This window comes from Pollicipes pollicipes, unplaced genomic scaffold (genome assembly GCF_011947565.3).
Source record: "Pollicipes pollicipes isolate AB1234 unplaced genomic scaffold, Ppol_2.1 Scaffold_6686;HRSCAF=7923_pilon_pilon_pilon, whole genome shotgun sequence".
NCBI lineage: Eukaryota > Metazoa > Arthropoda > Thecostraca > Pollicipedomorpha > Pollicipedidae > Pollicipes > Pollicipes pollicipes.
Genome location: NW_023596921.1, coordinates 44,371,511 through 44,386,614, shown reverse-complemented (window position 1 = coordinate 44,386,614; position 15,104 = coordinate 44,371,511).

The window sequence follows — 15,104 nt, the reverse complement described above, 5'->3', positions numbered from 1 at the left end:
GTGTGACGCACCGGGAGCGATCAACAGCGCGTGCCGTGCCGACAACCACTTGGGCGTCCGCCGTCCGCCAGGGGTGCGGCCACCAGTTGAGCGCGTGATCCGGCCCGAGCGAGGGGCCGGTGGCGGGGACCCCGAACGGCAGCCTGTCTCGGGACCGCCCGGCTCTGGCTCCCGGTGCTCGGCAGCGCCCAGGGTGGGGCTTCGGCTTACCTGCTCTATGTCGTCCACATCGACCGCACTGTTTCCCAGCTCAGCACTGAACGCCGCGCGTAAACTGAACGTTGACGGCGACGCAGGCCTCGTCGGAGGCGACGCGACGCCAGCGCCATCTCTGAGGCGGCGCGCGCAACCAGCGGCGACCGCCCGGAGCGGAGGATCACATGAGTGATATGAGCTACGGAAAGAGCGTTGTCGGTGCAGTCACTGCGCGCACGCATCCTAGCGTTGTCACGCAGGTGTAATTTCCTGCGAATTATCATGAGGCATTTGGCTTGCGTGACACGCGCTTTTGGTCTTCAACGAAACCGTCTTCGATAACTTACACTAATTACCACGGTGTCCAGAGCGGTGTTCTGACGTCACTCAGGGCTAGCAGTGCTATCCATGTGGAGTTGCTGGCTTCCTCATGCTACGCCCTTTCTTCTATATCCGCACTTTCCTCATTCATTCTTCATCCTGCAAACTCGCGACGCCTCGTTTATTCGGGCCAGCGTGCATGCACGAACCACGGGTGGGCTAAGTGCCCCCTGGCGGGGCCACCAGACCAATTAGGCTGAGTGCCCCCACTGTTCCAAATCCAAAGGCAAAAACACTGAAGATCTGTAAATGCCAGTGCGATATAACTGTGCTTGACGAATGCAGCCCGTCATATTGTACAAATCGTGTTATAGTCTTGTTGCAGGTAGCCGGCATAGCTTCCTCCTCCCCCCCCCCCCCCCAAGCTAAACTGGAAAATGCATTTTCAGAGGTGAATTGTGGTGTTTCTTTAGGTTCGGAACACCGCCCCCATTAAGATGCTTTTATTTACATTATGATCTGCTGGCAAAAGCCGGAGATTTTTTCTTCAAAAATGAGGTTTTCTAATGGAGCTTGTGTGATGTATGAGCCACATAGACAAAATCTTATCGCACAAAATGGCCGCAAATATATCATCACATTGTCCCTCGATCTGGACCTGTAAAATCCCGGCAAGTTTCAACCTGCATCGCGCCAGATGTAAAGGCGTAAATTATTCGCGAATAACTAACAGTTACAGTAACAGTTATTAAATATAGCTACGGTATTAAGGATGCAAACATATGAATAAATGCACAGTTTCGTTCAATGAGCCAGTGCTTTAAAACAGTCGAGAACGCCTGGCGCGAGGGGGCGCTGGCGGCCGCCGCAGGCAGCCGGCTCCGCGCGGCGGCCGCGGGGGCGCGGTACGGAAAGTGGCGCTGAGTGACGCTCGGTCGGGCGCGCGGCAGGTGTAGCGAGCCGGCACCGCCGGAAACAGCCCGAGTTTGGCGTTGGGAAGACTCGGCGCGCGTTACGAATAGAGCACGCGGTGCGCTGGGAGACTCGGGGGCGTGCAGTGCCCTGTGCGCATTCAGGCAGCCCCGGTGGTGCACAAAATCAGCGACGCTACGCGAGCCGAGCGCGTCCGGAACGGGTGAAATGTGACCACTGCGGCGGACACCACTCACTAGCCTGGCTGCGAAGTGCATCACCCTTCCATCCTGCCTAGGCGACGCTCAGTCGCTCTACCCCAGATGGACAGGCAGGAGAGGATGCGAGGGAAGACGTGGATTTCGACAAGATGCTTCAAAATCTCAGGAGTGAAGTGGTGTCGGATTTTGAACAGGGACACGAAGATGGTATTATAGCACCGATCGAAAGAGGAGATATGGGGTTCCCAGGTGAGGTGGTGGTCGAGGACTACACCCAATGCCTTCACTGAAGGTGATGGACGAATGTTTGCGCCGGAGATGGTAATGTGAAAGTTGCTGGTCTTTGTGATAGATGGTTTGGTGCCGATCAGCATGAAGTCCGTCTTTTTGGGGCTCATTTTAGGGCTATTTGACTGAAACGAGTCTTAAAGACACTGGATGGAATCCTCGACACGGGCTTTTCAGGTTGGACAGGCCTACGACATCGGGGGTAGCGAAGTCAAGGAGTTAGGTGTCATCGGCGTAGGATAGTAGGAGGCAGTGAGGAAGGAAGCTGGATAGGTGGTTGAACAAGATGAGAAACGGCATTGGGCCGGCAGGGGATCGCTGGGCCGCCCTGTGGGATAGAGATAAGTTAATCGAGCCGCCACTGACCATCTGCTTCCGATCGCCCAGATAGTCCCGAAACCATTCCGAGGACACCCCTCACCATTCCAGCTTGCTGAGGAGGACGTTGTGATCAACGTTGTCAGAGGCTTTGCTAAGGTCAGTGGCCGTTATCGACGCGACGTGGCGGCTGTCGACAGCCTCTGCCAGTCAACCGACAGTGTCGATCAGGGCGTCCTACGTCGAGTGACGTGGGCGGTAAGCATATTGTGATGGCGTCAGTATATGATTGTCAAGAAGGTAAGAAGTGAGCTGCGAGCAGACGACCTTTTTGGTGACTTTCGACAGTACAGAGAGAACAGAAATGGACCGAACGTTGTTTGGGCCTGATCGATCGCCCGACTTGAAACACCACGGTGACGCGCGATCTTCCAGACGGACGGAAACATGCATGATATGATAGACAATTTGACCAGATGTAGAAGATGTGCGCTGATTACAGGGAACCACTTTTGCACTGCATAGAGAGGTGCGCTATCGACACCGACAGCCCTCGACGCGCTCATCTTCCTGATGGCTGTAGAAACTTTCGGTAGAATGGCTGGATGCAGGGAGAACGCCGAGGCACAGCCACAGTACGAGCGCGGTCCAGCCGAGGGCGCACCAGCATTACCACGCACCGCCGCCGCCTCCGCAGCGATGCGGGGGCTAACGGCAGCGAAGTGGGCATTGAGTGTGTGCACCCGGGTGCCCATGTTGTAATCGGGTATGTCACGCCCTCTCGTTGGCTGCAGTCCGAATGGCTTGAGGCGGCTCCAGAAATATTGCCGCCCTGTCAGCAGACCTCTGCAGACATAAGAGTGCCGCGCGGGAGTGCTCAGTCCCTTCACCCTGGTACGACACCGCTGTTACGCGAGGCGCGCCTCTGTGGTACGGCACCGCTTCCAGGTCTCGCGTGCGCAGTCGCAGTCCTCCATAGCTGCGGAGATTTCGGTATCTCCACGCAGCCATGGACAGCCGGGCCGGCGTGACGTCACGGTGATGGCCGGGCAATCAGCGTCGACTGCGACGTCCCACACTTCCATAAATGCGGCCACCTTGTCATCGACGGTGCCAGCGGCGTAGCGCGGTTCCCAATCTGCGAGCAGCAGACTTAAGTTAAACGCGTCCTGGTTGGAGCGTCTCCACGGTCGCACGGTGGCGGTCGCTGACCGCTGGAACTCTCTGGGGACGGGAGCGCGGAGTAGCACCGGTTTATAAGTAAGTAAACGGTGCAGTAATTTAAAGGGAGCTGTCTGCTCTTTTCGGTTTTCCAACACTCCTGCCAGTATTTCAACAAAGCTATTGATATTGGCAGCGAGCCAAAATCCACTTGAGACTTTTTACAAGGATAATGAAATGCAATTTTTATCATTCATGGCGTCCATGGCCGTACGCGCTTTACGGATGGGAACACAGCTCTTTAAGAGGGCGAATTGCTCGAATTAGTGGGGTGGAAATGACCACAAGCGTGTGACAATTAATGACGCATTAGAGACAACCCAACACTACACGGAAAATCATGATTCCATGACCTGGTCCACCATGGGTCATCGCTTTGGTAGCAAGTTTCTTCCCTTCACCGGTGACGAAGAATATAGCATAATAACATGAGAGGAAAGAATAGCAACACGTGTTCTTGTTATTGTAGGGCGGACACAACTGCAAAAAATTACCCCCGTTATGAGCAAACAAGCCCTTGAACTCCGTGGCCGAAGACTCAAAGCACGCTGGAAGTCAATCAGAACATAAATACTGAAAAAATACGGTCCGACATCACCGCGATCTGAGCGAGTGCTTGAGTGTACTACCTCATTTGGTTTTACTTAATATAAGATGTCAATTATGGGACCCTATCCAGCGTTAATTAGTGCATCCATGCCATGGTGTTTTCTTTTCGATATTTTATCTGGGACCTTACGCTTGAAGGAGTGTGTGTGTGTGTGTCATTGGGGTTTTACGACGCACTCAGCTGCTGAGGCTATATCGCGGTGCTGTTTTGTGGCATGACATAATAAACAACAATACGGTTTTTCGACTGCAATCCTTGCCTCTTTCATAATAAATTCCAGCACGAACAGATGGGTCAAGCATGCACTTTTGTATTCACTTCTAATCTGACATATGACTGACCAAAAACACGTGATACAATATACAAATTACTTTCAGCAAAGCAGACAACCAATAAGTGGTAACACTTGCTTAGCCTGCTTCGGGAATCCAGAAAACGCAGGTGAGAAAGATGCAAACACATCTTTCACTTCCATGGTCATGCAACATGCCGGAGCCATCAGGCTGCTTTACTAATAACAGGAAAATTTTACATGTGGTGAAATGACACCGCAAACGTACTGACCTTGCACAATGCTGGAGACATGACAAGCACATGTAGTTATGGTTGGATGGGCAAAATGCAAGGAAGTAATGAAGCTGGCAGTGCACACCAGGCTCATGATAAACATATTATTAAGCGCTGTCCAAGACACTTGCAGCAATTCTATACCACCTTTCTCAGCACCCAGCATCCCACGCAAGTTGCAGTGACTGTGACATTGATTACTCAGGAGCAATGCTCGCCTGCATACAAGATCTGTGAAGACAGTACAATGTGCATCAGTAACAACAAAGCTATATTTTCAGAATTACTTAGGGAAAGACAATTTTGCCAACCGACATAATGTGAGCCTATACTGAGCATGTCCATTGATGAGTTGTACGTACCAGCCCCTACTGCCAAAATGAATTGCTGATATAATGACATGGAATGTATTAATTGCATGCTGTGATACCTCGATTAGGTTCACAATGTTGGCAAGATCATAATGAAGTACCAGTACCGGTACTTGCCTTTGTACACTCCAGCAGTACAAGAGCTAGGGTTTCTCTCAGTTTGCCAGCATTCCTTTGCCACGTTCCAACACAAACATAAAGGCAGAGGCAGTCATCAATATCAATAGGCATCAATATATCAGGCATCAACAAATCAGGCATCAATGTATCACATTTTATTAGAAGTCAGTAGATTGAAGAATACCAAAACAATGTTCTCTCTCAGAAGAACGAACCTGGCACGCACATTCCCCATCACATCAATACCAATACAAGCCACTGGCGCACACCACCAGTGATCACACCCATTTCGAGCCCCCGATTCACACTCTTCTGCCAAACAAGTGTGATCTCACATTTGCACAGCTCGCGGGACTATCAAATTGCAGGTTTTCTCACAATTTCCGCACAGATCTTCAGTCACAACGCCAGACTTCACCGTGAACCCCCTTCGAAGCAAAGTCCCAAAGTTCATGGTAATGCGGCTTGAGAGCTTCTTGTAAAACGAATTTGTGTTCAAGATTTTAATTTGTCGTACCATACGTGTGAAGTACATAGATTAATATATATCTAAAATTACTGTAATTTTTTCCTAATTTCATAATGCCTACCTTACCCATGAACCCGTGCAAGATTCTGTGCTCCGGTACACAAGGCGCCAACCGAGCTGTTTGTAAGAGATACGTTAGTAGAAGAAAAAAAAACCCAGGAGGAGAAAAAAGACAGATTTCCCGTCGCGTCTTCTTTTTTATAACTTCGGGAGAGTGCCCATTTTTTGGGTGCCGCGCTTTTTTGCAGACAGTGGCGTTCTTTTTTATAGCATTGACCTGTGACCTAGAAATAAGGAAAAATGACCCGTTACGACGATTGTCGCACAACCCAAAATTGCTTACGCTTGTGTTCGCGACACGCATTCAGCAGTAAAATCGTACTGACAGCCAATCATCTCCCGCAGACTGTACCACATGTGCAGCATCATCGCCTTTGCGAATGTATCAGTGGCCATGCTGTTTTAATCATAAACCCAAAATAGGCCGTAATATCACGGAGATCTAATAACGTTTCTATGGCGTCATTAATCGGAAGGCGATTTTTAAGTTGGCCGTAAATAAGCCCTTCTGTACTTTGCGGACGTGTAACTCAGGAACCTGAACATTTTGGGTCTTAAAAAGAGCATATCCGTAAACTGCATCAAAATGTCCTCAAGATGACTATTTCAGTTCAAAACCCCATACAAATGTGGAACATTCCCTTTAACTGATTTGTTCCATAAACAGGTATAAACAACATTCGCCATTGTAATTTCAGCATTTAGTAAATCCTTTTTGATTTCGGCGAAACACCCCGTTCAATGTAAAATGCCTAGCTGCTAAAAGTGTTGGGAAAATTGTGCGTTTTCCTGAGGTGTAATGCTGTCAATGACTGTCACGTCACATTTTCATACGTCCAGGTTACACAGTCCAGACGCATATTTTGCCATCTTGGCCAGGAGAATGAGTTTTTTGGTGATAGCAAGGTTCTTGCCAAATAAGTATCTTTGAACTTACATTCTTGCTAGGTGGGTGATAGGTTCATGCTTTATTCCAACCAACGTATAAAAATAATTAAATAGATAAGACGCGAAAACTGGAATGAGTTTAAATGCCTGCATGGTTCGTGCAGAACTAGCTTCAATGCGTGTATTCAACATGTGTTCGTCGATGGTGTGGCCAACAATGTTGTGTTCATCGCGGGTGTTTACATTGATGGTGGTGAGTTTGACGTGGTGTTGCGTGTGAAGATGGCACATTTCTCTTATTACGAAGAAAAATGAATGCGCTCCACAGCTACAAAATGTTCCCAAGGAGAGCGCAGCTTTTACTATCAAGCCGTCACCATTTAAACGAGCATAAAATCGTTAAGTTGTTTAGAATTTGATTGCACATCATGATCCAAGTTTCAGAGACATAAAGCAATTAAATCGGGATTCGACGACCCACTCTGCTATGTATAGTAGCTGACCGTGCAATGCAGTAACGGTCGCCATGTTTTACGAGCGAGGCAGCTCCGATTTTAGGTGTCCCACCCGCACTAGCTGACGTCATTAGACATTCAGTCAATGTGCTGAAGCGATCGTGACGACCGGCCACGCATACAAATCCCGCGGCGGGAGACGGGAGAACGCTCGGGAGATTACGCTCCAGCGCAGGCAGGGGACAGACCAAGTTCCGTTCAGAAGTAAGCCCACACGATCGACACGCTTCTTGTCGTTTTTCAGACTCGTGCTCGAAGCAGGCGGCGTGGTCCGGTGGGATTGTCCAGGATCGTGCACTCGGTCCCTTGATTACCATCCCGCGGGTGTGCTTACAGAGCAAAGGTAAGCAAATGCAAACAGACGTCTACAGACGTAAACCTAGAATGGCAACCCTGTGCTCTTGCGCTCCTCCTGACAGCGAACGTGTGTTGTTCGACACCCCAGGAACGGTGGATTTTCTTCCTACCACCATTCAATATCGCTCTTCCGCGCGAGCGAAGTCTCGTTCCAAGTACAAAAATAGCGCCGTTTTTTTTTTAGCCGCCACCTTTTCGCGTGTTTCAGCGTGTGATCCAGAATAGCAATGCTGCTGCCGTCGACAAGTCAATCTGCCGGCAGCGACTGGGCAGAAGACCGGACGTGACACGGTAGCGGCACCTGTCAGCTTTTTCACCTGAGCTGTCGAAGCCCTGGGGCGGCCCTATCGGCACGAGTCGATACCGGCGCTGCAAACGTGCGGAACCAACCGATCTCTATGCGACGCACGTCCGTCAAACCACGCAAACGGGCAACCAGGTGTCCTTACATCGCCAGCGATCAGTCACCCTGTTCTCAAGAACTGCTCAAGCTGCGCTTAGCTAAGAGACACTCATGGCAGCCGACGGATTGTGCTCCATTTGCAGAGCTAAAAACAGCTTTCGCTGAGTCTCGGTAGAGAGCGCCTTGAAAGACCAAGAAGGCGTGAAGGCTCACTGCTTGACGGTATGACAGGTGAAGCAGTCGGGGCGGCCAGTCAGTCTCTGACAGCGCTGCGGGGAACGAGTCTGCTAACTCAGCCCGGCTCCAGCAGCTGACAGGGTGGTCTGTCGCTCTGGGCCAGCTCTGGCCCGCGCCTGGGGACTCGGGCCGCCTCCAGCCGGCAGCTGACCCGCGCCCGTCGCTGGCCGCACCGCGGGATCCGGGCCGCCACCAGCCGGCAGCTGATCCGCGCCCGCCGCTGGCCGCACCGCGGGATCCGGGCCGCCTACCAGCCGGCAGCTGAAATGCGCCCGCCGCTGGCCGCACCGCGGGACCCAGGCCGCTTCCAGCCGACATGCATCCTGCAGCAAGACCAGCTTCCTGGCAGCCGAGGGCGCCACCTAAAAGCGAGCGTATTTATTATGCAGCCGGGCTGCGGTGCTGGCTGCCCTGCCAGAGGTCACGCAGCATACGTGATCCGTTTAGCGGCAGGCACGCTCCGCGTTAGCCCAAGCCACAGCCCGTCCTGCTCTGCTCGGTGTGCTTGTCTCGTGAAAGGTCAGTCGGGACGGCGACCTGTTGTGACCGGCGGCGCTCCGTGCCCGTTTGCTCCGAGCCCGCCCCCTCCCCCCGCCTGAAGTGTCGATCGCAATACGCGACCTTTAGCCCCCGTCAGCGGCCTTTGGCACGGCCGCCAACAGCCTCCCAGGACAGCGTCACACGGTGGCGGTCCCCATTCAGGTAGCGTCCCCGAGTGAGTTCGGGCGGCAGCATTTCCTGGACTTTGTCGGGTTTCTTGAGGGCTGCTGAGAGAGCATTTACGTTTTAACTGAAGGTAAAGAAAAGCGCTGTACGTCGTGGGACGCCATCCATCTCATTCAGTCCGTAATGTGGGCGTAGGAAACCAAACCACCGTTAGTTTTACACCGAAACTTCCGTTAAGGTTGTGTTTCGGCAGAGATTCGAGACGACAATATCAAATATATATATATATATATATATATATATATATATATATATATATATATATGCGTGGTGTGTGTGTGTGTGTGTGTGTGTGTGTGTGTGTGTGTGTGTGTGTGTGTGTGTGTGTGTGTGCGTGTGCGTGTGCGTGTGCGTGTGCGTGTGCGTGTGCGTGTGCGTGTGCGTAGCTGCCTGAATATGGCTGGCTTACGTCCCCTGAATCTCGGTATTCGCCCTCCTCGTCGTGTGTCGTGCCGTGTCTCATAATGGGGACGAGCCCGCAAGGCTCTTAACCCGGCAGGCTTACGGTGAATTTCGCCTTATGCTTCTGCCAGTGCACAACATTCTGGTTGTCCTTGGCTGTGGCAAATACCAAACTTCTATATGATGCTCGCTTGTGATATTTAAGTTGCTAGCTTATTGGGTGTTGAAATTACTTTATACAGTATATCTTGTGATGCGTTGCCATTTTTACGTCCTCATCTCGGGAGAAAACCCCACTGAGATACGACGGCGATTATTCCCAAAGCCCGCAGCTTTCGGGGGTGTGCACGAGCTGGCTAGGTGTTCCTGCGGACGCAGGCCTTAGCCTGAGTCCGGTGAGCACCCGCACCCACCAGGCTGGGGTGATAGAACACTAATTACGTTGCGCTCGCACGTAATTAGATCTGTCGTATTGCTCTGATGAGCCAATCAATTCCGTCTGACTAATTTGGAGAACTAATTGGTTAAGATATTGACCATGAGAGCGTATAGTTACAGCAAGGTTAATAGATCTAGTTACCGTCAAGTTAATGCTGATGTGTATAACAGTAAGCAGCCAGCGTTTGTTGTTTTGTTGTGCCGACTTGCGACCAGAGTTTACAGTGGCCTGACCTTGGAGGTCATTTTGAGGCCTATCACGCGCTCTTTGTGCTGAACGTAACCATTAAATGACACACTGACTTCGCACGCGAAATGTACTTTGCATGGCTGTGTTTACTTCTTCGTGGCGTTGGCTTAACACTTTTGTTTCACGTTGCCGCTGCCAGGTTTAAAATCTTCCAAAACTTTTAGAACTCGGAAATCCTTGAAGGACTTCGTCGCAGACCAGTGACATCAGCTGCCTGCCAGCTGACTTTTGTCGCCGGCCACGGTATACCCTGACATAGCGTTCAGTCGATTGTTGCAGATGGAGCCTGAGCTAGAGCATTTTACCGGGAATACAGTCCTGCGTGGTAAACTATTGACGTCACAGAGTTTTCCTATTAATAGCTTCGTCATGCAACCAGCATCGACTTGTGCTTCTCGACCAAATGCTGCAGTGAAAACGTCCCCATACCACAGGAAGCGATATGGGGCTGAAGTATTCAGAAGTGTGTGCTATTTGGGGCTGGTCTTAGTTCATTACATACGACTAGCAGCTGTGTACCGGCAGCGGCGAACTTGAACGCTCTTGCCGAAGGCTGAGCAGCGCATTAGTGACTGAAATGTGCCTGGGGTTTGCTCGGCTTTTACGCGCACATTGCCGTTATATCCCAATGTATTTCCGACCACCTCTCAGTGATTGTTTCGCCCGGCATTCGGTAAATCCTCATGCCAATGACGGATTATCTTCTGTCGATTTTCCGACACAAGCGGCAAACAGGGGCCCAGATGCACATACAAAAGAAATATTAGCGCTGGTATAAGGCGCCCGGCTGTTGCATTATGGATTCGCCGACCAGCGCGTGGCCGTGCAGGACGTAATGGCGCCGCTCACGCCGTAGGTCGGGGCCCAGCTGGCCAAGTTGCATCATTACCGGGACGAGCACGATCTTGGGACAGCGCGGCGTTCGATTTGGGAATGCTTGCAACGGAAAATAGGTTGTGAAGTGGAAGTCATGATACTCGACACTGCCCAGTTTGCAGATTTCTGTTGGCATTTATGTTATATTTGGAAGACATACGGCTGCACTCCTGAGCCGAATAGGAAAAGTGACTTGTTTCTTGATCAGATAAGGTGCAAAACGCGTTAAATCATTTAGACGATAATTTTTATGTGCGGCGTGGGTACTAAATTTTCTTGCTGATTATGTTTCGTTCATACTTATCGGAGATTGGAGCATTCCACGATAAATCGACAAGTGCTTTGCACTCTCATCCCTCGGATTTTCATTAAAATGGGTCACAGGGGTTGCCATCAGCACTGAAGTCACCTATAACACTTTTTTAAATTTCAGGTGCACCGTTTTGGAGTAAAGGCATTAGGCAATTTCGAGTTGCTTCGTTGCAAGGCAACCTTCTGTGGCATCTTTCCACTTGCTTGAAAAATAATTTTGAAACATTTACGTTAAAATGATTAAAAACGGTCACAAATATTTGCTCTTGATTTTGTTTTGGACAATACATAATAATCAGGGCATTACGAACTTTTCAAGGGGAAGAAGGACAATTTTCCTATGCGATATTACTCTCCGATATTGAATCTCCGAATCTCCGATATTAAATTAATCTTACTCCAAAGTCAGGCAAAGGTCCAGTGGTAGGGTCTTGGGCTAGTGCCTGTTGTGCGGCTGGAGCGAGTGGTCGTATTGGCTGTGCCTTGCGTCAATGAGGCGCCCAAACAACCCAAGTTATTCCGATCCTTTGGGAAGCACAAAACGAGAGCACCATGGGGTTAACGTCTATGCCACCTGTGTTTTGTACTCTTACTTATTGTTAGATAAGTTTAGTGGTATCGTTGTGGCATTGTTATGTTTTGCTATTGTTAAACACGTTTGCTTTGATTGGTAAAGCCAGTTTTCGAAATCGTTCTGGGCAGCTAAGGATTTCGATTGGAAGTATTCACTCTTGCCGGATAAACATCACTTGGACGCCCTGTTCGCCACTATGAAAGTAGTATCATTCATTTGCCTTGCTTTTTCCAGCGGGTGTGTTACACCACATTTGCAACGCATCCAGTTTATCGAAATGCTTGAGTCATAAATGCTGCGAAAGCTTGGAACACGCTGTTCAGAGAAAAATATATGCAAACATGAGGCATTGATCCCGCGAACAGCGCGTCCTGCTGAGTGGCAGCGCCACTCGCGCGGTTTGCGTGTGCTGCTATTGCCGGAACGCGAAGCTGACGCTTGGCTCTCTCGGCCTGCGAAATGTCACTTAAAGGACCTGCTGAGTCACACTGGGTGTGATGTTAGTGGGGAATCCTGCATAGTGCATTAGTGTGAGAACTGTCCTCGTTTAGCAATGTGCACGGTCGTTTTTGATCGACCCATTCGATTCGCAACCTGAGGAAATTTTGGATTTGATCAATTAAATCTTATTTAGCCAGCTAGTAAATCGGGTTTGACCGGTGGAATTAAATCTAATTAAATCAGCACCGACCGCTGCATTTAAATCAAGCTTGTCCTGCCAATGGATGAGTTACGACCAAATTATCATAAGCCATAGCTACAGTGACCAGAGATCCCTTCACAGCCCAGCACCAACATAAATTATTCGATTACCTTAAAAAACGACTGCCCGAGAACGAAGCTTTGATCATTGAAGACTTCAGAAAAGTACACTTTCGTTGTCCAAGACGGAATTGAACAGTTTATTGGGATGCACCGCGATGCGCGCTGCATTCTTTCGCGGTATATTGACCAGCGCCTGGTCAGATTATGTATCAGTTATTGCGCGATGTCATGAAACAGATCAGCTATTGCGCGATGTCATGAAACAAATAAACCTTTGCGCGATGTGATGAAACAATACCTACTGCGGTACATACATCCCTACAGTGCCTTATACCGGAAGTGAAAAGCCTCGTTTCAGGTATAAAAATATATTGTTTTCACATGCATCAGCTGCGCCAACAAGAACAGGTTTACTTCTTTGAACATTTGCATTCATGAGAAGTATTTCGGCATAAAATGCGAGTGACGTGACGTTAACAAATCCCACTGGAAAAACTTGCGACGGGGTTGAGGGATCTTGACAACGGTTGCTGCCAGTGCCAGCCTGTCGCGCCTCTATTCAGATAATTTTCTATGTGCTGAGAAGCCATGACAGTATTTGAAGCGCAAGGCTAACGTGCAGACGACATGTTTCTTCGCACCAAACGAAGAAGTCCCTTAGGCAGCGGATAACCTTAGCACCAGATTGGTTGCGGCGCGGCCGAGACTGTCAACGGGACACCTGAGGTTCGCAGAGTTCCTCAGTGAGTGCTCTGATCGTCATTATCCATGTGTTAGATTCAGGTGTTGAGAGGAAAGTAGCGGTCGCTTGATTTCAGGAGTTTCGATGTGTTAGAGTTGGTTAGACTGAGTCACTGGCGCACTGAGTCGACTTCCACGTGCATGCGGGCCACGTGTTGTTAAGCTTGGTGCTTCCTTGCATTGCGCTCACTTTCCGCCGCCTGCGCGGAGCGACGCGCGGGAGGATACCGCGCCAATAGTCGACGGCAGATGGCGCAAATGGAGCGTAGTCCCTTATCGTGACATTGTTCCCAAACCTTTCCAAGCTGAAAACCACCTTTTCAATTTTGGATGGTAGGGTTTTAACTACGTTCTATCACATACTAATGACAGAAGATTCAAAATCGCGTTGGAAAATGGTTTTGCACGCATTGCAAATATTTGTAATGTCACAATCAATATTTATTTTGCAATGATTTGTACGGTTTTCTTTCGCCGTAGTGAAACAAATTGACATCGAATAAACTCCCTCTCCCGCACATAACCCCCTTTCAACAAGCTCTTCAATCACACAGCACGAAAATGCCGGGGATCAAACTCCGAAACCGCTCGACTGAGAGACCTGAAACTGTCACAAACGTCTTCAGTGCTGCTGACAACCATTGCAACTAATTTGTGCCAAAATCCGAGATATGAGAGTGTGAAAGTGACCCTCCAACCAGTAGATTTGTCGAGGAATGCCCCGACTATCTACCAACATATTACCAGTGTTCTCTGACCTCTAGAGCAATACTGGGCATGAATACGTTGCCTGCAGCTAAAAAAGTTTCTCAGAGCTGCCATATGGCATCACAAAAGTGTACGAAAGTGTGCTGATCTGATATGACCAGATGCTTCTTTTCTTTTCCATTACTTTTGAAATCTACATTACCAAAGATCCCCCTCGGCGGAACGCATGATACACTGTCACTGATTATTTGTCGTGGCGCCCTAGAACGTCTGCAGGTAGCATACACCCGCACCGGTGACGTACAGTGCAGCAGGCTGGACGGAGAATGCAAGTGCAGATTTGAAGAGCAAAAACGGGACACGTTTTGCAAACTTGATTCAGAGCGGCGGCTAGGTCACATAATGTGAGAATGTTCCAGCCTGTGTAGGTGTTTGCTTTATTGGGAATAAACGTCTCAAGTTGTAATCATTTTGGCAATAATGCTGTTTGATTGCAGATGTGAGCTACATTTCGTGGTTTGGAGACATATGGAACAGCCTCGTAAATGTATTGAGGTTCAGATATGCGATTTATCTCCAATTCTGGCGTTTTTGCCATTTGCTTTGTCTTCGATGACAAGTTCGTAATGTTCATGAAATGCTCAATAAACCGCGAAAAACAATGGGGAGGGCTGAGGCCACTGCGCAAAGATGCAAAGTTACACCTACGCCACTAAATCATTACAGATACAAAGGTCGCACGGCACTTTTTCCGTCCGGTGGCTTACTCGATGTTATTAGGGAGTGTCTCCAACACGCCTCGATCCCCAGGTCGGGGTTCGGGGACGCTAAGTCTCACTGATTGCCTGTTGATTTCCTGCCACCAGGCGTCCACTGGCGGTGCCTGTGCCTCGATTGGTCACGTTCACTACCTAGCGGCTCGCGTAATAGGATGTCGTCACTGGCAGCAGGGTGCTGGCCCGAACCGCGATTACATTGCTACAGATCAACAAGGGTAGAATGAGCGAAGCATGCCACTCTTAGGGATGGTCATTCCGTGATCACTGGTGTGTGCACGCGTTGTGCGCGCTGACATTCTTCGAGCACCTAGCTGCGCACCGGCAGGTGTGGCATCGATGGCATGGGTAAGAGATCAAGGTAAGCCACAAGGCAAATCCATTTACGTAAATAGAACCGAGA